Source organism: Chelonia mydas, chromosome 3 (genome assembly GCF_015237465.2).
Source record: "Chelonia mydas isolate rCheMyd1 chromosome 3, rCheMyd1.pri.v2, whole genome shotgun sequence".
Taxonomy (NCBI): Eukaryota; Metazoa; Chordata; order Testudines; family Cheloniidae; genus Chelonia; species Chelonia mydas.
In genome coordinates, this window is record NC_057851.1 from 120,392,168 (window position 1) to 120,412,662 (window position 20,495).

Consider the following 20,495-nt stretch of genomic DNA (forward strand, 5'->3'; position numbering starts at 1 on the left):
CCTCAAGCTGATCCACAATATTTCATATCTTTAAATGAACTAAAACCAGTGAGAGAAAGAACACTTCAACAATATGTAATTGTCATTCTACCTGCGCCTGATTTAAACTGGTGTGATTTCAATGGTGATAATTCTGATTTATAGCAAGGTAACTGAGAGGAAGAATCAGGTCCATAATATCTATAAGAGTGGCCATGCTAGGAAAGGGTTACAGGTTTAAATTGTCATCTTAGGCAAGACAAAACAGATTTTCTTGCCACCCACCCATGACCTTGCAGCCCGTGACGGCTCAAAGCTCTCAAATATGGGTTTATGAACTCAAGGAGGGTGGGAATCAAGTTATGAGAACTCTGTGAAGCATTTTTTCCTGCATTTCATCTTTTTCTCTGGTTTTCCTTACAACATCATAATCTACATCTGCCACAGCGGTGCACTGCATGAATAGCATTTGATGTCATGCAGGCTTTTGGAAAACTTGAAGATATTGCCTGGTTCAAGTGTCAGACAGGCACTGGCAGGAACAATTTACAGCAGAGTCAGAAATCTGAGAAAGTCTGAAGTACGCTTGTCCCCCCAAAAAAGTGCACTATGAAAATTGATGTGACATTGTGCAGCGGTGAAAGAGGAAATGAGTTTCATTTTACTTTAAGGAGTATGGATGGCTTCAGATTCTAATACTAAGAAAAACTAGCAGGAGTATCTTGCATGGATTTCCCATCCAGGTGTAAGACCAGTTTTGTGTGTGTGTGTGTGTGTGTGTGTTTGTTTTTCTTAAAAGCTCTGGGGGAATTTGGATTTATACCTGTATAACCAAGAGTAGGATCTGATGCAAGCAGTAAGAGTAAAGAGAAGACACAGATCACACAGCAGAACAGAGGCAAGGATTCTGAACCAGTCTTTGCTGGCAAAGTGAAATTTTTCTCCAATATAAAGCAATGGGGAATAGCAATCAAAATTGATTGTTCCAGTTAAAAGGCTGGATCATGATGTTACCAAAAAAGTATCATGATGAGCTCAGCTCTTCTGCTAACATGTTGCAAAAAATATAGACAGGAACCCGTTAAGATTAAACAGTTCTTTGGCACATTGTACATTCACTTGGTTCATTGTGCATCATTAAACATATTTTTTTATGATGCTTTGTTTAGTTCCTGGACAAGACATTAAATTCAAATGACATCTTAAAGGAGTTTTACTCAGTTCAGATCTCACGGTGGGAATATCTCATTATCAGGGTTTGTATTTCTAATGCAGATGAATGGGTCAGACTTTGATAGCAGGTCAAGAAGATTAGGTGAGCTCAGAGTCATTTGGATCCAAGGCACTTTTTACATTAGCTAGTCTGCTGCTACTTTTTTGTAAGGAATCTACAAAATATTTATGTAGATCTGGGCACCGAGGTGATAAAAATGATAGAGAGCCCTTTTTTTCTGCCCCCAAAACATAATTTAATGTTATTGTTGATTATGGTGACATTGAATAGTCAGTAAAACATGTATATGTACCTCACAGTGTGTAAATGGTGTTTCAGATTCCTGTCTAAAATGCATAAAAATATTCAGTGGCACAGTATCTAAAATGGTCCCTCCCTCCCACTCCCTTTCCCCTCATTCCTTTGCCGGTTGGTCATGAATTTTAAGAGTAAAAGGCTAACGCTGTATAATCAAATTCATTATACAGAAGTAGAAAGGCTTTATTTGTCATTAATTTGAAAAAAAATTGTCATTGCATTCTCTCTTCCTTCACCTAGAGATAAGCATTTTGTAGCATTTAATAAAGTGCATAGGGTGAGTGCAGAGTTGAAAGACTTGTGCAATTGTTAAAGGTCCTCTCAACTTTATCACAGGTTTCTTTAAACTGTTGCTGGCTCTCGCTCCCCCTCCACCCCCCCCGCCAAGATTCATCCCCACCACGTTAATTTAGGGTGTGCCATGGTCAAAGAGCTCAAAATTGAAAGACAGTTTTTCTTGATGATAACAGAGATTCAGACCTGAGTAATATCAAATCCTTTCTGGTTTTTAAGAAACCAGTGGAAAATTCTCTATGATTCATGGCCAGTCTCTCTCACCTTTGGAAATGCATGTGCTTGTCAGTTTTACCATCACCTACTGCATTATAGTTTGCTATTTATGGACCCAATCAAGCAAGGGGCTGAGTCCCCTCAGTTCCTTTGGGAATTGAAGGAGCACAAGCACCTTGGAGGAGGGGCTAAGCACCTTATAGGATGAGGTGCAAGCCCTACAAGCAACATTTTGTTCTGATCAGATACAAACCATCAATGCTGAGCGACCCTCAAGATAATGCATGAATTTCTTTTAACTTGCCTGTCATTTTTATTTATGATAATGCTTTGCTGTTTGCTAAAATCCCAATAAGATGCTGTATTATAAAGATAAGCCTTTCTCCAAGATTGCATTGTATTTTTGTGTCCTAGAAAAAGAGCATGTTCAAGGTTGTGCTCCAAGACACATCACTATGTTGTACAGGACTTACAGTTTTCTAATTACTGCATTGGATACTTACCCAAGAGATAGGCTGTGAGCCTGGGCAAGCCCCTGCAGAGAGAGCGAGCGAGCAGGGCCTGCTGGAGGGTGCCACAGTGAGCTTCACTCCTAGCGCAGGGATCTTTGGAAGATCTCTTGCTGGAAACTTGATAATCATTCAGTGAGAAAATGCAAACTGCTAAACTTCTCTGGGGGAATTTGGGGAATATGTGAGTAATTCTCAACTCCAGCAAAGGAAATTAGTAAACAAGGTTAGTTGCTGTGATCCCCAATTCCCATTTTGGTTCAGAAATTGCTGAATGCTTCAGCCTCACCCCTTAAAATATCACGGATGCTAATTTTGTTCTTAACCATGAAATGAATGGTTGCATAGGACTCTATCAGAATTGTTAATAGGAGAAGGTGTTTTATCAGAAACATGATGACTACTAACAGCCTCCGTAACAACAATAAAAAGAGAATTGACCATTGCATTTGCATCCTTTCTTTAGCCTTCCTTTTGTACAGTATGTATTTCCCTTTATTTATCCCTAGCTGGGAGCTGCTGCAGTGAAATTCTGTCAGAGCAGAAAGACAAGGTGTGTGCTAAGCAGCAACCACCAGTGCAGCTGCACATAGGTCAGGACTGCATTGCAGTGAGGGCCTCTTCAACCAGACAAGGTTCCTCGCTTTCATGGTAAACTTAACCTCCATTGACCCTGGGGATGAGATCTCTACCCCACCAAAGTCAGTGGGAGTTTTGCCATTGATGTCAGTGGGGCCAGGATTTCACCCTAGGTTTATAACAACTTGAGTCTGCTCCAAAACCCAGGATCCCCTTCCCTTTTCGTTGCCAAAGCAAGATGCCCCTTGAACCCAAGTTGACTTGTGTAGTAATACTTGTTACATAAAGTGTTAAACATCATTAAGAGGAGGCGGTGGAGCTTCAAGTCAAGCTTGTGTCTCCAAAAATTCTCAACCAGGTCAGAGCCAGGGCTAAGATAAACAGGGTGTGCTAGATCTGAAAGGGGGTCTTTGATGCTTAACTGCCACTTTAGGCACCTAAGTCTAACAATTAGGCATCACTTGCATTCACAAAATCAGAGCTCAGTTGCCACCTAACCCCATAGGTGCCTACCTCCAGGAGAGGGTTCATGGCTGTAAATCCCAAGCGGAGATAGGCACCTCCCTCTGGCCCAGAATTAGGTGCCTAACCATCCTGGAAGGGCAGGGCTTAGGCCCCATCCGTCTCCTCAGCATTTCTACTGCCTATCTTACTCAGCTTCCTACTCAGCATAGGTAGTGGCTGGCTAGGGCTGGTGGGTGTTCAGACCCCTCCCAAATCTATTGAGCAGTTCACCAATTTTTCTCCAGTTTTAGCATAAAGCTACTCTCCAACAGCTCTGCTGTGCCACTTTCTGAGCTACCCCGCGTGCATGCCCAAGACCAGCATGACAGGCAAAGCCCACGTCCGACAGCACCAGGGTTGGGGGGTGGGGAGCGGGAAGACCCCACCTATGCATGGATGTGCCCATCATGTGACACTGTGGTGGACTCCTCCGACTCCATGAGCAGCAAGAGCCAACAGGTCAGAGTGGGGAGTAGGGACGCCGGCTAGAGGCTGAGTGCAGGTGGGCTTGCTCTCCAACACTCCCAGTGCCTACCCCCAACCCCTCGCACCAGGCTGGGATAGACATGCTAGAACTATGAATCATTCGGTTCTGAACGGCACTAAAAGTTCCTGAGCACCGTTACTATTAAGTTTTGCTCAGCCCACCCCCAAGGAATATTTTCACCCGCTGCCTATGCCCCGCAGCTTGCTGACTTTTGTGGATCCCATGAGTACATGCCTAATTCTCCCCATGCAGTGCATAGGGAGCCTGGAAACCGAACTCAGGGTGGCTGTGGATTCCATTAGGCAGCAGGGTGCCTAGAAGGTAGGCATTGTGGCACTGAGTCTCCCTCATGGATCTAGTCCTGAGCTCTTTATAATGAGATTTGTATTGATTAAGAACTATTTAGGGCCAGCTCCTCTGCTGGTGTAAACCAGCATAGCTCCGTGGACTGCAGACACAAACAGTGAGCTTCTATATTGCTGGTGTCACACGTTGTGTAGTTTTATATCAATATGGCTGTCTCCACTGGCTGCACTGAGTTATCATAGAATATCAGGGTTGGAAGGGACCTCAGGAGGTCATCTAGTCCAACCCCCTGCTCAAAGCAGGACCAATCCCCAACTAAATCATCCCAGCCAGGGCTTTGTCAAGCCTGACCTTAAAAACTTCTAAGGAAGGAGATTCCACCACCTCCCTAGGTAACACATTCCAGTGTTTCGCCACCCTCCTAATAAAAAAGTTTTTCCTAATATCCAACCTAAACCTCCCCCACTGCAACTTGAGACCATTACTCTTTGTTCTGTCATCTGCTACCACTGAGAACAGTCTAGATCCATCCTCTTTGGAACCCTCTTTTAGGTAGTTGAAAGCAGCTATCAAGTCCCCCCTCATTCTTCTCTTTCATCCATTCATCCCATACTTCTTTAACTTACAGGCAAGAATCCAGTCAAAGGAAAAAAGGAAAAGTTCCAGAGCAACTGGAAGTTTGATACATAGTGAGAATTTCTCATGGTGTGAATTTTAAGAACCCTACACCCAGCAAAATGGAGCTAGCTTAGTTTTGTAGACAAGGGCTCTGTACAGCTCACCCTGCACATCAAACTCCTCTAGAAACCACCCTGCTTGTAAAGGTTCACCTACGTTAAGTCTTAATTACCCAGCAAACAAAAAGGGAGCTTAGTTCTGCTAGTCACAAACTTGGTGGATTGCCCCTCTTCCTCTCATAAACAAAGGCTGACATCATGCTGCTCACTGTCTGAATACTGCTTTCGGTGGAACAGCATAGCTTGCAATAAATAAGAGACTCTCAGCAGGGTAGCTGCTGGCATTCAGTCTCTCATCAGTGGTGAGGAGACGGGAAACCAGCACTTTAGCTCTGTATCTGCTTTGTTCAAGGGTGGGATAAACTGAGAGCTCAGTGCTTTTCACACAGTTGTGTTACCAGGCAAATATTTCGTTCTTTGGGGGGCTTGGCTGATAGTATTTATACCAAAACATGAAATTTTTAAAAATTGTTTTTTTACTGCCAACTGATTTGCATAGGCAGTATCTGCCTTATTAGCCTCCACCTCCAAAATCACCCAACTTCTGCGGGGGACTTGTGCTCTGCTGAGTTGTGCCCTGTGTCTGAAGGCCTGACTGAATTTCCCTGACGGCCAATTGCAGCATCCTGTGGCTAGGATGGGACCACAATTCCCAATTTGCCACTTGAACTAAATTTGATAGCAAACAACTGACACATAACAGTGTTTGATAGGAAAATCAGGGCACACTGGGAGGGATGTTTTGTTGTCATTGTGTGTCCTGTTTAAAGACTGCCATTTTCTCCAGCTCTCCATTAGTGGCAGTTTTACTTAGTAAGGATTGTGGACTATATTCACAAAGGGACTTTAGGTGTTACAAGGTCTAACTCTTACGTGCTCTGCCACCCAGGGGAATTCATTGCCCTGAGTTAGGCATCCCATACAATCCACAGGAAGTGTTAGGTGCCTAAGAAAGGCATTCTCTGAAGCCAGCAGACTGAGCAGGGAGAGGCCTAAGCTTCCACATGAAACACAGAGGAAAGCGGTAGGGCTTAGGGCCCAGATTCACAAAGGTACTCAGGCATCTAGCTCCCATTGGTCTGGGCTTCAAAGGCAAAGCAGGGATTTGAATCTGGGTGTCCCACAGCCCAGGTGAGTGTCGTCAGCACACACACAGGTCTTTGGTGCAGAGGTGCCCTGAGCACACCAGTTGGATCAGCCCCTGCAGGGGAGATAGGTAGGGAATACCTACTTTGAGAGTCCCTCTGGGGCTTAGGCTAAGCAAGGGCTCTGAGCTGCTCATTAGCTGTGGGGCAGCATCAGGACTTAGGAAGCTGGTGGAGACTTAAGCAATTAGGAGACCTTAGGTGCCTTCAGGGTTAGATGCCAGCTGAGCAGGGGTTTCAAGGATCTCAGTGGTGACTAAATGTTGGACATAGGTACCTAAAGAGCCTAAGTACTTTTGTGAATCTGGCCCTGTAAGATTCGGCTCACCCAATCTGATCCTTTCAGATGCTTCCAGTGGAAGCTAAAGGCACTCAGCAATTGGCAGGATTGGGCTCATAAAGTTCATTGAGCACTTTAAAATCTTCAGATGAAAGGTTCTGTGTAGGGCCCTGATTCAGCAAAGCACTAATGTTAAGCAGATGAGTAGTCCAATGAGTTCAATAAGACTAATCATGTGCAATCACACGTGTCATAAATGTAAAGGGAAGGGTAACCACCTTTCTGTAAACAGAACTATAAAATCCCTCCTGGCCAGAGGCAAAACCATTTCACCTGTACAGGGTTAAGAAGCTAAAATAACCTCGCTGGCACCTGACCAAAATGGTGCCAGAGACCTAGACAGAGCCAGTCCCAGAACCGGAACTGATGGAATAACCAGAACCATTGCCAGCACTGAATCCAGTACTTGCAACCCCAACACCAGAGGGCCCCACCGAATCTGCACTGGCAGCAGCAGATAACCCTAAACAAGAGGCTCAGCCGGAGCCTGAACCCCAACATAGTGCACCAGCGGAAAGCGGTTCACAGTCAATGGAAACAGCCCCATCTCCTACATCGCTTCCAGAGGGACCAAGCCCAGATCCACAATCCAATGAGGAACTGATGTCTCCAGCCTCAAGGGAACAGTTCCAGACCAAACAGGAAGCAGAAGAAAGCCTTCAAAGAGCTTGGATGGCGGCATGGAGCAACCCACCACCTCTCAGCTCTTCTAATTGATCCAGGTTTGTTGTAGAAAGAGGACTTTTATACAAGGAAACTCTTTCAGGTGGACACCAGAAAGACTGGCATCCTCAGAGACAGTTGGTAGTTCCGACTAAGTACCGGGTAAAGCTATTAAGCTTAGCCCACAATCATCCTAGAGGCCATGCCGGGGTGAACAGAACCAAAGACCATTTGGGAAAGTCACTCTACTGGGAGGGAATGGGCAAGGATGTTTCTACCTATGTCCAGTCTTGTGAGGTGTGCCAAAGAGTGGGAAAACCCCAAGACCAGGTCAAAGCCCGTCTCCAGCCACTCCCTATCATTGAGGTTCCATTTCAGCATGTAGCTGTGGATATTCTGGGTCCTTTTCCGAAAAAGACACCCAGAGGAAAGCAGTTCATACTGACTTTCATGGATTTTGCCACCCAATGGCTGGAAGCAGTAGCTCTAAGCAACAGTAGGGCTAAAAGTGTGTGCCAGGCACTAACAGACATTTTTACCAGGGGAGGTTGGCCCTCCAACATCCTCACAGATGCAGGAACTAATTTCCTGGCAGGAACTATTGAAAACCTTTGGGAGGCTCATGCGATAAATCACTTGGTTGCCACTCCTTACCACCATCAAAGAAATGGCATGGTGGAGAAGTTTAATGGAACTTTGGGGGCCATGATACGTAAATTCGTAAATGAGCACTCCAATGATTGGGACCTAGTGTTGCAGCAGTTGCTCTTTGCCTACAGAGCTGTACCACATCCCAGTTTAGGGTTTTCACCATTTGAACTTGTATATGGCTGCGAGGTTAAGGGGCCATTACAGTTGGTGAAGCAGCAATGGGAGGGGTTTACACCTTCTCCAGGAACTAACATTCTGGACTTTGTAACCAACCTGCAAAACACCCTCCGAACCTCTTTAGCCCGTGCTAAAGAAAACCTACAGGCTGCTCAAAAAGAGCAAAAAGCCTGGTATGATAAACATGCCAGAGAACGTTCCTTCGAAGTAGGGGACCAGGTCATGGTCTTAAAGGCGCTCCAGGCCCATAAAATGGAAGCATTGTGGGAAGGGCCATTCATGGTCCAAGAGTGCCTGGGAGCTGTTAATTATCTCATAGCATTCCCCATCCCCAACTGAAAACCTAAGGTGTACCATATTAATTCTCTAAAGCCCTTTTATTCCAGAGAATTAAAGGTTTGTCAGTTTACCGCCCAGGGAGGAGATGACGCTGAGTGGCCTGAAGGTGTCTACTACGAAGGGAAAAGTGATGGTGGCGTGGAAGAGGTAAACATCTCCATGACCCTTGTTGGGCGTATGCAGCGACAGCAGATCAAGGAGATGTGCACTAGCTACGCGCCGACGTTCTCAGCCACCCTAGGACTGACTGAACAGGCATACCACTCCATTGATACAGGTAATGCTCACCCAATTAAAGTCCAACCTTACCGCATGTCTCCTCAAGCTAAAACTGCTATAGAACGGGAGATCCAGGATACGCTACAGATGAGTGTAATCTGCCCCTCTGGCAGTGCATGGACATCTCCAGTGGTTCTAGTTCCCAAACCAGATGGGGAGATACGTTTTTGCGTGGACTACCATAAGCTAAATGCTGTAACTCAGCCAGACAACTATCCAATGCCACGCACAGATGAATGATTGGAGAAACTGGGACAGGCCCAGTTCATCTCTACCTTTGACTTAACCAAGGGGTACTGGCAGGTACCACTAGATGAATCCACCAAGGAAAGGTCAGCCTTCACCACACATGTTGGGCAGTATGAATTTAATGTACTTCCTTTCGGCCTGCGGAATGTACCCGCCACCTTCCAAAGACTTGTAGATGGTCTCCTAGCAGGATTAGGAAAATATGCCATCGCCTACCTTGACGATGTGGCCATATTTTCAGATTCCTGGGCAGAACACCTGAAACATCTACAAAATGTCTTCAAGCACATAAGGGAGGCAGGACTAACTGTAAAGGCTAAGAAGTGTCAAATAGGCCTAAACAGAGTGACTTACCTTGGACACCAGGTGGATCAAGGAACTATCAACCCCTACAGGCCAAAGTGGATGCTATCCAAAAATGGCCTGTCCCAAAGTCAAAGAAACCGGTCCAATCCTTCTTAGGCTTGGCCGGATATTACAGGTGATTTGTACCGCAATACAGCCAAATCGCCACCCCACTGACAGACCTAACCAAAAAGAAACAGCCAAATGCCGTGCAGTGGACCGAAGAGTGTCAGAATGCCTTTAACCAGCTTAAAGTGACACTCATGTCTGACCCTTTGCTAAGGGCCCCAGACTTTGACAAACCGTTCCGAGTAACCACAGATGCATCCGAGCATGGTGTGGCAGCAGTTTTAATGCAGGAAGGACCGGATCAAGAATTCCATCCTGTAGTGTTTCTCAGCAAGAAGCTATCTGAGAGGGAAAGCAACTGGTCAGTCAGTGAAAAAGAATGTTACTCCATTGTCTACGCTCTGGAAAAGCTACGCCCTTACGTTTGGGGACGGCATTTCCACCTGCAAACTGACCATGCTGCGCTACAGTGGCTTCATACCGCCACGGGAAATAACAAAAAACTTATTTGGTGGAGTTTAGCGCTCCAAGATTTTGATTTTGACATCCAACACATCTCAGGAGCTTCTAACAAAGTGGCTGATGCACTCTCCTGTGAAAGTTTCCCAGAATCAACTGGTTAAAATCGTCCTTGAGATGTGGAAAATATTGTTAGTCTTTATACACTTTGTAGTATATTTAGAGGTGCAAGTGTCTTATTAACTCTGTTTTCTCCTAGAGCTCCAGGGTGAAACACTGGCTGTGATTTCTTCCATCTGTGATTTGGGGGGCGTGTCATAAATATAAAGGGAAGGGTAACCACCTTTCTGTATACAGAACTATAAAATTCCTCCTGGCCAGAGGCAAAACCCTTTCACCTGTAAAGGGTTAAGAAGCTAAGATAAACTCAGTGGCACCTGACCAAAATGACCAATGAGGAGACAAGATACTTTCAAAGCTGGAAGGGGAGGGGGGAACAAAGGGTCTGTCTGTCTGTCTGTGTGATGCTTTTGCCGGGAACAGATCAGGAATTCAGTCTCAGAAACTCTGTTAAGTAAGTTAGTAAGCAATCTAGCTAGAAATGTGTTAGATTTTCTTTTGTTTAATGGCTGGTAAAATAGCTGTGCTGAATGGAATGTATATTCCTGTTTTTGTGTCTTTTTGTAACTTAAGCTTTTGCCCAGAGGGATTCTCTGTGTTTTGAATCTGATTATCCTGTAAGGTATTTACTATTCTGATTTTACAGAGGTGATTCTTTTACTTTTTCTTTAATTAAAATTCTTCTTTTAAGAACCTGATTGATTTTTCATTGTTCTTAAGATCCAAGGGTTTGGGTCTGTGTTCACCTGTACAAATTGGTGAGGATTTTTATCAAGCCTTCCCCAGGAAAGGGGATGTAGGTCTTGAGGGGATATTTTTGGGGGGAAGACATCTCCAAGTGGTCTCTTTCCCTGTTCTTTGTTTAACACGCTTGGTGGTGGCAGCATAGGGTTCAAGGACAAGGCAAAGTTTGTACCTTGAGGAAGTTTAATCTAAGCTGGTAAGAATAAGCTTGGGGGTCTTTCATGCAGGTCCCCACATCTGTACCCTAGAGTTCAGAGTGGGGAAGGACCCTTGACAACATGTAAAGTTAAGCATCTGCTAATTACTTCACTGAATCAGGGCCTAAACATTAGTTATTAACAATTTTAAAATGATTATTGTTATTCTGATTGAAACAAGATTGATGTACTGGTAAAACAAATATTATCTACAGTGTATATTCATTTTGCTGGTTATAAATGCTCTCTGGTCAGCTAGTATTTATAGAACAAAAACTCCCTCCAGGTGTCTGGCAGTCAGCTTAGCAAGTACTTTGTAATCAGTATTGAAGAATGAGATTGGCTTATAGACCATGCAATTATTTGTTTCTTTGTGTGTTTTCTAATAAGATTGCAGCTGTTTCCAGGGATTGTGACCTTACTCCATGCAGAATGTCTCTGATTACTGCCACCATGAGGTACGTACTGTAGCTTTGATTGGACGCTCAGTTAAATTTCGGTGATAAAGCCAGCCAGTTTGCTTTGTTTGTTACACAGCGAAAAGGGTCTCTGATATTTTCCATCTCTTTAGACTACTTTTGTTCCAGTCTTAAGATATCATTTTTTGTCACCTCGTCAGGGAGAGAACAGAATGCATGCTTTTAAAGGATAGAGTAGGGGACTAGTTTATCATCTCCAGTAATTTATCACATCAATAGCATTGCTGTTCCATTTTTGCTTCCTTCTGTTCTTTCCTCTTTCCTTAATATACCAGGCCTGACCCTCCACTTGGTTACCCCAGTTTAATTCCATCAACTTCCATGGAGTGACCGTGGCATTAAACTGGCTTAACACACCAGAAAATCTGCCCTACCCTCTTTGAAGTGGCGCCTGCCTTCATTCACAATACTACTACTAGCCCGTGTGCCTTCTGAGGCCAACTTCATGGGATAGGTATTTTGGCAATATCACCATATGTCAGAGAAGCTTGTTTGAAAAGTCTGAATGGCTGGTCTCTTGCTGTAGGATTCCCCACGTGTTTATTATTATCTTTTCTAGCACCCAGAATGTACATCTTTTTTACTACTGCCAGTTAGTTAAAAATGAGCTTTATTTAATTCATTGGGCTTTCAAAAATGTTATTTTTATACTAGAGTGTTTTACGGTATTTATACTATGGCATAAATATTTTTGCAAGTACACCATCAACCAGATTGCATCTCCCCCTCACTGTGACTTCAGTGAAAGTTTTCTACATTCCTGTGAATTTAATGAAGCCTTTCTATTGCTTCTTAGGTCTCCTGCTATAGGCACACAGGTACTCACTGACAGACATACACATACCCCATGGCTCTCAGAGTAACACAGCACAAGCTACGTTCAGCAATTTAGATGCAAGTGCCTGTTGAGGGAGCTCACACCTCAAACAAAACATGAGGAATGGTTAATCAGACAAGCCTTGGCCCTGATTCAATAAATCATCCCTATTCAGGATAGGGCTTATGCATGTGCTTAAGTGCTGTCCAGAATCAGGCCTCTTGTCTATACCAGGAAAAAAAACAACCACTTTTCTGCACCAGTGCAACTCAATCTGTGCTGCTAACAATGCAAGCTGCAGTGTAGACAGGATACAAACATCTTTACAATTGTGTCATCTGGCCCTATTTTTCAATTTGTAACTGTGATGACTTGGGGGCTCTGTCTGTACAAATTATGCATTCTAGTTGATATTGCAAAGTTATTCTTAAGTTATCTGGAAATTCCTGTATCATGGAAAGCCTATGTATGCATACCATCATCGGCGATCCCTACCACAGATTTACATATGAGTCCTGAGATGACTCAGGAGTCCGACCCTGGAACCATGGATCCACCTGCAGTACATACAGACATTTTCTGGTCGGCCAGCTCCCTGCTGGGAAAATTTTTTTTCCTTCCTTCTCTCTCTCTCTCTGTCTTTTCAGCTTCAATGGCAAGGCATTGCTCCTCAAAGCGGACCACTGCCTAATGGAGAATGTGGCATCATTTGGGTCAGTTAACGGCTTGCTCCTCCAAGCTTGTGATGTCCACATCAGTTTTCTTGAGATACCCTTTCAGTGTCTCTTTGTAGCATTTCCTCTGACCACCATGGGATCTCTGACCATGGGTGAGCTGAGAGTAGAGGCCTTGTTTTGGGAGGTGAGAGAGTCTGGCATCCGCATGCCATGTCCAGCCCAGCGGAGTTGGTGCATGAGGATCATTGCTTCAATGCTGACGACATTGGCTTCAGTGAGGATACTGGCATTAGTGCAGCGATCTTCCCACTTGATGTGAAGGATCTTCCAGAGGCATTGTTGAGGTGCTGTTGATAGGTCACCCAGGTTTCGCATCCATAAAGGAGTGTAGGAATAACAGTGGTCTTATAGACCTGGATCGTGGTGTCCTGCCATAGGTCACGGTCCGTGAAAACACATCGGAGCAATTTCCCAAAGGAAGCACTTGCACACTGGATCCTTGCTGGATCTCACTGTTGCTTATTGCATTTTGAGACATTTGGCTATAGAGGTAGCAAAAGTGCTCCACTGTCTCCAAAGCCTGTCCCTCAATGGTGATTTGTGGTGGGTCATGTGCAAGGCCTGAAGCAGGCCGATAGAGCACTTTAGTCTTCTCAATATTGAGTGAGTCCTAGGCTTTGATAAGCTTGTGCAAAAAAATCCAGTCTGGACTGCAGGTCATTCTCAGTGTGCGCGAGGATAACGCTGTCATCAGCATACTGAAGATCAGTAAAGGACACCCTGAGAACTTTATACTTTGAGCGGAGATGTCAAAGATTAAAAAGCTGTCCAGCTATTCTGTATTGAATGTCAACTCCACTGGGGAGGTGGTCTTTAATGATGATCAAAATGACTGCTAAATACATGGAGAACAGGGATGGGGCAATAACGCATCCTTGCTTAACCCCAGTTTTGATGAGAAAAGGATCCATATGCATACCGCCATTGTGGAGAGGACCTACAGCAGGTATACACCAGACTGGAGACAATGGATAGTGCTTATCTTTAACAACTATGCTTTGACCACATAATAGTTATGTTAAAGAGTAACTGCATCGTAGGGGAAGCCTGTTTTATTGTACCTCTCTGAGGACAGGTTTTCTTGAGTAGTAGAAAGATACCAAAATACAGAATGAAGAATCAAAGATGCTAGTAGGGATAGGTATGTAAGTAGACACACACACAGCTTCACAGAAGAGCTGGGGGTGTGACTGCAGGAAATTTAGGCAGGAGGAAGATAGGGCACAGATCAAGGTTAGAGGGGGTGAACTGAGGGGAGAAAACATGTTTTAGTTCACAAACCATGCTCTGTAGCAGAACCACCTCGACAGCCCAGAGGATCCTGATTCCAGCCCAAAGAATGAGTGGTGAGGAAACAGGCACAGAAATAAATTTAAGGTTTATTATTTTATACAGATCTGTGTATGTCTCATGCTACTAAACAGCAATAATATATTAGACTCTGGGCAAAGTGTCTATGTGTGCTGTATACTTTACATTTACCACAGGCCACCTGAGAGAGTTAAACTGTAAACCAGAGAGCTCACACCTTTGGAAGCAGCTCTGGGAGAGGGAGTATTTAAGCTACTGGGGAGCCTGAAGGGTCAGCACTGAGCCCTTGGGTTAGGCAACTGGACAGCATGTTCTAACTCTTAAGGAGATGGTGCCACACAATGGCTCAGCTCTGGTCAGCTCTAGAGGCATAAAAGCATGTTGGGCCCAGTGGCTGGGTTCCTTCACAGCAGGCTAGAGAGTGGCAGGGGGGACAATACTTGACTGGGATGTAGGAGAGTACCCATGTCATTTACACTGAGGAAATCACCTACAGCAAATACCTTGATAAAGTACTGCACTGAAGAGGTCTCCCGGGTCCAGTACAAGTTTAGCACTCTTACTTTACACTACAGACTTCTGCCAGCATACCTACGTCAGCCAGGGTGTAAAGACATGTGAACCCTGATCAACATAGCTATGACAGCAATAGCCCCTAGTATAACTGTATAGACAATTATACCAGCAAAGCTGCAATTTTACCAATATAGTTTATTTCGGTTGGGGGAGATTAGGGAGTGGAATGAGCTATACCAATTAAAGTGCTGTTTTGCTGGTACAAGCTGTGTCTATACTTTCAGAGCTTTCCAATGTAGTATGTTGGTATTCCTGGACCAGTAAAGTGCTAGTACTGTAGGCATGGTAGAGATATGTTTGTAGAAGATTATAATTCAGAGACACTACCTTGTACGGGACAGTATTAGGAACATAGGAATTTGGAGATGTGCCTTAGAGGTGGGGGTTAGGAACACCACATGGCTGTGTGCAGCAGTTCACCAGAGATTCTCTTCAGTTTGTTTTATTCCTTTCTTATTCACTGGTTTGTTATTTAATGAACCCTGTCAAGGTTCCTTCCCCACTCTGAACTCTAGGTTAAAGATGTGGGAACCTGCATGAAAGACTCCCAAGCTTATTTTTACCAGCTTAGGTTAAAAACTTCCCCAAGGTACAAACTTTGCCTTGTCCTTGAACCCTATGCTGCCACCACCAAGCACGTTAAACAAAGAATAGGGAAAGAGACCACTTGGAGATGTCTTCCCCCCCAAATATCCCTCCAAACCCTACACCCCCTTTCCTGGGGAAGGCTTGATAAAAATCCTCACCAATTTGTACAGGTGAACACTGACCCAAACCCTTGGATCTTAAGAACAATGAAAAAAAAAATCAGGTTCTTAAAAGAAGAATTTTAATTAAAGAAAAGATAAAAGAATCACCTCTGTAAAATCAGGATGGTAAATACCTTACAGGGTAATCAGATTCAAAACACAGAGAATCCCTCTAAGCAAAATCTTAAGTTACAAAAAGACACAAAAACAGGAATATACATTCCATTCAGCATAGTGTATTTTACCAGCCATTAAACAAAAGGAAATCTAATGCATTTCTAGCTAGATTTCATACTAACTTACTTAACAGAGTTTCTGAGACTACATTCCTGATCTGTTCCCAGCAAAAGCATCACACAGACAGACGGACCCTTTGTTTCCCCCCCTCCAGCTTTGAAAGTGTCTTGTCTCCTCATTGGTCATTTTGGTCAGGTGCCGCCGAGTATCTTAGCTTCTTAACCCTTTACAGGTGAAAGGATTTTGCCTCTGGCCAGGGGGGATTTTATAGCACTGTATACAGAAAGGTGGTTACCCTTCCCTTTATTTTTATGGCAAACCCCAAGATTGCTACAGGCATGGCCTTAGAGTGCAGCTTCAGTGGGAAAATTTGCAACTGTTTTTTCCCCTTGCACCCGTGCCGCTCTATTGGTGTTGACAGTGGTGAGTACTGTGGTATAAAAAGCACTGCCATATTGTTTAAATCTCTAAGCAGGTGTGTATGACACAGTGGTAAAATCAGCAGCAGCCAGTCAACACCATCACGCCATTCTTGCTCGCACCAATGTCAGTGCACTATTGTTACAACACTGGTGGGAGATTTATAAAACAAAGCTCAACGCAGGCAAGGCCAGTGCTGACTTTCTGCCTGATTCACCCCTGGGTTACTCCAGATTTGTGCCAGTGGAACTCTGTTGGTTTCAACGGATTAACACACTGATTAATCAGGCCTTTGGATTTGAGGTAAGCAGGTATGTTCCAGTGTCTGATGAACTCTTACATTCAAAATTAATGCAAATTGGCTTGTACCTGAAGACTGTCGTGTGGATTAAAAACTGGCTGAAGGGTGGTGAGAACAATGGGTAATGATTAACTGCAAAGTATCAAACTGGAGGGAGGTGTCTCATTGGAAACAGAGGGATGTGTTAGGTCTGGTTTTAGGCCCCAATCTTGCATTGGGGTCTGCAGGATTGGGGTGTTATTTAGTCTCTTCATTAATGCTGTAGAAGAGGGAGTAAGTGAAACTCATAAATAGAATTTGCAGACGATAATAAACTGGGAGGAGCTCTCAACACCAGAGAGGACAGCTGAATATTACAAGAACAGCCTAGATATTAGAAACATGAGGAGGAAATAAAATCTGATTAATCTTGAGACAATACAAGATAACGGATCTGGGCAAAACAGCCCCAAAACACAGATACGCAATAGCAGGGAAAGCACTGAGCTGGCCTTGGTTCCTTTCTGTGTAGAATTGTTTCTTGTTCCACATGTTCTCAGACAAAGACAAAGCCAGAGCCAGCTGGCCTGGCTTGGTATTTAATGGCTCTTGCTACTGCTACGAGAAGGGGCACGTGTTCAAGGAATAGTTTTTCCATGCAATATCTATTTGAAAGGATGTGCCTTTTGCTTTGGACAAGTAAATTTGATGGATGTAATCAGTACACAATTCTGTAGTTTTAACTGAAATGGTATTTAAATGGTCATTAGTCTTAGAAAGTAACACACTCTGTTAAGATGAATGGAGGAAGTTAACACCTCTTTTGGGGCCTGATCCAAAGCCCATTGAAGTATCTTTCCGTTTACTATAGTAGGCTTTGGGTCAGGCCTTCAGTGCTTCGTTTCTGTCTGCTTGGCTGTAGAATCAAGCAAATGACCTGTGTATCAATTGTATTGGGAAGCTTATTCTCATATCCAGAAGTACTAAAAATCTCTAGTAAAAAAATCTGGAGAACTGAACAAAATCTGCAATTTCCACCGAGTTTTCTGCAGTCCATATTTTCTTTTCTGTTTGTTACAGAGACAGATCACCAGCATTTTATACAGAGTTAGAAACAAACATTGCCTTGACTTTCCAGAATCAGTTGCTACTACAGTATGTTGTTTACTTATACTCTTGGAAAAACTGGTTGTGTAAGGAAAAGTGGACCCAAGGCCTTTTTTTTGGTATGAGGCAAGGGCATAAGTTATCTGCTAACTACAGCTTCAGAGATGCTTTATATGGATGTGGATATCCTGAGAAAGATCCTCAAGCAGATGTAATAAACGCTAATTGCGCTGAGATCTGGCAGGAGTTACCCTGAAATTCCTCTGTAATGCCATTTTGTTCCATCAAATAACATAGTTATCATGAAATCTCATGGTAAATTATGGTATTTTCTATGATGACTGTGGAGCAATGCTGTATTTCCACTGAATGTAAGAAATATAATAATTCTGGGCCTGATTCAAAGCTAATGAAATACATGGGAAGCTTTCCATCAGTTTTAATGGGAGTTGGAATGCACCCTAAATGAGCTAAAGTGAGAAGAGGAGGCTTCCTAGAGTAGGTGTTTTTGTTTATTTCTTTAGCTTTGCAAAAGGTTTCTCTAGAGGTCTATCCTGTGTTACCAGTGGGATTGTCACAGAGTGGCTGGCCTCATTAAAGAGAGACGAGACCCGCCCCACCTGTGATATACAACTCACCTCCCCAGTGGAGCGAATGAAGAATGTCATGTGACAGGTGGGTCATGTGACTAAATCAGGCCACTGAAGTATAGGTAAGTGAGGCAATAGAAGGTGGAGGAGGCACTGAATTCTCTCCTGAGGGAGAAAGACCACCCCAGGAAGCCCTGAGAGTTGCTGCTCAGTAGAGAGCAGGGAGTACATGAACAAGTGTTGCACGACTATTCAGGATTCTGAGTAGGGTTCCCACTTTGAAATGCCAAAAAACCAGTACTCCCCACCACCCCCAAGGCCAGCCTGCTGCAACCCCAACCCCCAACCACAAGGCAACTCTGCAACCTCCCCTTCCACAGCCACTTAGAGTATCTAGAGAGATAAACACATGTAGATAAGATTGAGAACACCATTTTCTTACCTTGGTCACGTTTCTCCAAGCTGCTTTGTTTGTGTCTGTCTTCATTGAGATTGTTTTTGCCCAAACTGCATTGATTCTATATTTTAACTATATACTTGAATGTGAATGTTTTGTAACTTTATACATAAAGAAAATCCATTGATCCTACTTCTTGAATTTGTATTTGCCATTTGATTTTGCCGTTTCAAGCAATTTCTTATTTTTAACAGCAATATCGTAGCATCTTTAGCTGGACACAAACTTTTAACATTAGATATCCCCGTGTGTCGTGATAATAATGCAAATCTTTAGACCCACGTAACCCTCCCCCCCACCCCCCGGCAGATTAAATTATTTTTCTGGCATCTGACAAATCCATAAAAAAAACTGGCTAGACCAGTCAAATACCAGCCAGGTGGTAACCCTCATTCTGAAGGACCTGGTTAGAAGTTAAGACTCCCTTTGGGGGACCTGGTTTTCATTTTGAACTTTGTGCTAATAAACGAGCCCCAGGAAGGGGTATCAGTGGACAGAGGAAAGCTCTTGTGGGGTTCTAGAGGAGCCCAAGAGGGAAACCTGAGGCAGCAGTGTACGTGAGCACAGAGCAAGTAGGGCGTCTAGTCTAGAGGGAGACATATTTCAAGCTGCAGTAGAAAGGACTGCTCATCCCACTCTAACAAATACATAAATCGACCAGATAATAAAAGAAATGGAGACACCTCCAATCTTCTGACCACGCACTCCCCAAAAGCCAAGGGAGTAAAGACACAGCTTGCAGTACTGCCAAAAGGCTAACAAATCCAGACTACTGCAGATCCAAGTAGGTGGATAGGAAGTGACTTCCAAAGATGGGGAGCCATGCTTTGCTAGAAGCTTCCTCCTGTTCATAGCAAGGGAACTCCTGCTCAAAACACATCTGCTGATTGCCACTGTCGCAATATGTCATGGGAGGAGAGGCAGTCTCTCAAGTAACCAGGTCCCAAACCAGTCAGGGATTGATAGTGTCAAAGCAACTCCTTGAATTCTACCCAGAAATGTATTAGAAACCGAAGCACTGGTACAATTTGATCCCACCATTAAAGTCTGCTTAAAAAGCGTACCTCAGCATAGCTTGTTTCCAAATGGTTTCGGTCTAGAGATTATTGCAGCATTTTACTCTGCAGATGAGAGGGGGCAAGGATAATTAGGGCAAGGTCTGCAGTAGAAGAGAAGGGCTACGCTTTGCTCATTTGATGCAGACCAAAAAAGTGTTGTTGGCAAAAGACAGAGCATTCAGGAATCTAACACCACCGATAAGTTCCCACCCCCATGTTACAAATGGCAATTGTACTCCCTCAGTGTGCAGCACTGATTGACATTCTGCCAAATCTTCTTTCGGCTTTCAGTCAACCCACCAAAATTCGCCTCAATAGTTTCTGGATTATTTTGCAGCCACCTAGCTCTCATCCAAGCCTCCAGTTCATCTGGACACTGGGTAAGTCATTCCACTGTTCCAGCGGGGTGACATCTTCATACTGAATAAATCCCAGCCCATATCTCCTCACCAACTGCCCATGAGGTTTCATATGCAGGATGAATGACTATATAGACCACCATCATACCTTTCAGGAAAGGTCTAGGTGCAGAGGAGCAATTGCTAATAACTACTTTTTGAGTTCTCACAGAGAAATAAGTGCAGAGTCACAGGAGAACAATTCCATCCACTTCTGTTAAGGTCTGAGAGATCTCAAAGAGCCACAATGGCCACTTTCTCTTTCTCTTCTTCTAGCAGAAGATAATCAGATAACTGAACCAGTTTCTGTCCCATATCCAGTTTTTATCCATAATCAACTGACCAGGCTTGGGGAAATCT